Below are 3,061 nucleotides of genomic sequence, written 5' to 3'. Positions count from 1 at the left end.
TGCAGAATAAAGGACAGCATGATTGGTAGAACATCAAGACCACTGAAAAAAAGAAAGGGTCATTAATACCTGTGGAATGAAGACTTTAGAAGGGATCAAGTAGATTATGAGCCACTAAGTCAATTGGCTGTCAGCACTGCTCAACTAGAAATGCTGCTGCCATTGCCAGTCAGCTGGTTTTCAACTCTGGCAGGAATCAAAGTAGGGTACAAGTGCACAACTGCATGCCCCCACCCCAGATCCACCCCTAGACCTAGATGACCCCCTAAGAGCCCTTCTAGATCTACTTTTCTGTGATTCTGATTCTTTGTTGTGGCCAAGCAACCACTGGTGCCTATTAAGATGAACCCACTGGAATTACTGCTTCCATTTAAATTACTGACCACAAGGCATCCCTTTTGTGTTCACACTAAGACCCTTCTACTTACATTACTGCCTATTCCATCTCTTGGCATTAGACTCCTGGTCAAAAAGATGCCTAAATCCCTTACATCATGTGGAAACATTAGTCGTGATTTTCTACATATTCACTCCGCTCTTTGAGCATTGCCTAAACTTCTAGTGAAATCCTATTCTCCAATCATGGTAGCAGGTGGGCCCTTCAGACTCTCTGCAGCTGGAAACTTGTCAGCACTGGCAGAAGAGAACCTTAATTTTTCATATAATAGATAATACATGCAACTCCATAGGGCTACTTTGCATGGCATATGGATATCAGGGCTAGGGACAGAAATTACACATAAACTGGTATAAGTGAACAGAAACCAGTTCAAATCTAACGTAACAGAAGTTCAATGCACATAAATCGCTTTCAAAATGGCTGAAACTGGTTTAAGATAAACTTGGATGGATGTAGAATCAGACTTAACTGATTTAGGTTAAATCAATTTATTGAACTTCTTTCCCAGATCCCCTCCAGATTCAAATTAACTCACAGTCGCTCAGCATCCCAGGGTGCTTTGCACCTCCCCCACTAACTCCTCTCCCCTGGGGAGGCCAGCCTTGGCCCAGGCTGTCTGCTCCATCCAAGCAAGGAGTCGTGCTCTAGTGTCCCCCAGCTTCTGGCCTGGGCCGCTGCAGGCATGTGGCTGCATTTCAGGAATCAAAAGTGAATGTCTGTACACTTGCTTATTGGTTCTTAGACTAAGCTGAGAAGATTGAATCGTTTCAGTCTCAGGCTTTTTAACCGTCTGTACTCAGCTCAGGTGAATATGCTGGGGAGCTTACCAAGTGGCTTGCTCAAGGTAAAGCCACACAGCATGGCAAAGACGGGAAGAGTGTGTCTGCACTGGGATTGTCAGGAGGGTTAAGGTAACAGTTGATTTGCTAGTTTTTCTGACTAACCTCACATAGACAAGCTGGTATGTAACCCAGGAGTTCTGACTTCGTGCTTCACTAGACTAATATGCAATAACAAAAAGTATGTACCCACAATCCTACGTCAAACTCTTCTGTTTCCCTCAAAAACGAGAAGTGAAGAGAGGAGAGGCAAAATGCCATGACTAAGATGGGGAGGTGAATTCCCAGTGATACCATGCAGACCCTTTATGTTTGTGGTTGATCTTCAGAGAGCAATGATTATAATGAACTTGCGGCTACTTGGCATTCAACATTCTTCTCCTGAGCTGCCTGCCCCTGAAGATCTGTGATCTGTTCAACAACTCACTTCCTCTAGTGTGTGTATGTGTGTCTGTGTGGATAAAATATCTTTAAATAACCTCCTCATGCGATAATAATCAGGTGATTTTTTTTTGGACGTCCCCTGAAACCACTGAGAGAAGCCCCCTGTGTGATGCATTCCAGCCTAACAGTCATTCTTAATGTCAGGAATTTACTCAAGATTTCACTTCTGCTATTTAGTTTGCCTGAAAAGCTCACACAGTCAAAACTATTTCCCCAAATAAACCCCACTGACCGGGCTGCTAAATTGTTCCAATGTTTTTCAGAAACTGCCTAATCAGCTTGAGCATAAAAGGGAGCACTTAAAAAGGAACCAGGGCCCTTGATGGGAGAAACCAAATGTGTGATTTTTACTGACTCTGCATCTCCTGGGTATTTTATTTTGCTTAGGAGTTTTTGTGCCCTTCTCAGATATAGAGAGGGTGGCTTTAGTGGTAGACTTGTTTTCACAGTGGTCTAACTACTTGGCAATGCTTTTTTTTAGGGGGAAGTTATCAAAAGCACCAAGGGCAGCAAAGGGCTCCACTTCACTGAAAGTCACTGGAAGTTAGTAGCTGCACTAACCCTTGAAAATGTCCTCCTAAGTGCATTAGAATCCTTTGATTTCCATGTCTGAATGAGTCTGTGTAACCTCCAATGACTTCCCATTGGTTTAGTATAGAGGAAGGCCCTAATGAGGTTCAAGTAGAGGACAGAAGGAAAGGGGTGTCAGGCTGGTCCCCCAATCCCCTGAGACACCTTGAGCCACAGTAATTTAACCTGGGGCAGGACAGAAGGGACTCAGAGCTAGGGCAGTGACCAATTCATCTATTTAATTTGAAATTGGCTCTCAGTATGTTAATTGACTAATATAAATACCTTATTTTAATACCCAGTGAGCATGTCTACACATGCTGTTAAAGCAAAGCAATAAACTCTGGTGCATATTGCACTGGAGTTTATTACTCCCAGACACTGTGTTTGCATGTGTGCCCAGGATTGCAGCACACTGAGCCAGGTCAGAGTAGTCCTGGCTGGCAAAGGGCCCCGGGGGTCAGCCTGCCAGCCTGGGGCTGCTCTGACCCAACTTGATGTGCTGGAGAAGGGCTGGTTGGGGCATGAGGGTGCCCTAGTGCAGAGCCAGCCAGCTGGCAGTCCCAACACTGAAGCACCCTAGTTCCCCAGCCAGCACTGTCAGCATCTACACATTCATTACTGCAGTGTAAAGAACTCCACTTCAGGATAGCCCTTGTATTTACAAGGACTATCCTGCCATGGAGTTAATTAGTTTATTCCATCCTAATAGCACTGCACTTTTCATCCTAATAGCACTGTGATCCAGGCTGACCTGGACAAGCTCAGCAAATGGGCAGACGAGAACCTGATGGTGTTTAACACTGAA

This window comes from Crocodylus porosus, unplaced genomic scaffold (assembly GCF_001723895.1).
Source record: "Crocodylus porosus isolate Cpor-Errol unplaced genomic scaffold, CroPor_comp1, whole genome shotgun sequence".
Lineage (NCBI taxonomy): Eukaryota > Metazoa > Chordata > Crocodylia > Crocodylidae > Crocodylus > Crocodylus porosus.
The sequence above is the reverse complement of the archived record's forward strand: the minus strand, read 5'-3'. Positions refer to the sequence as shown.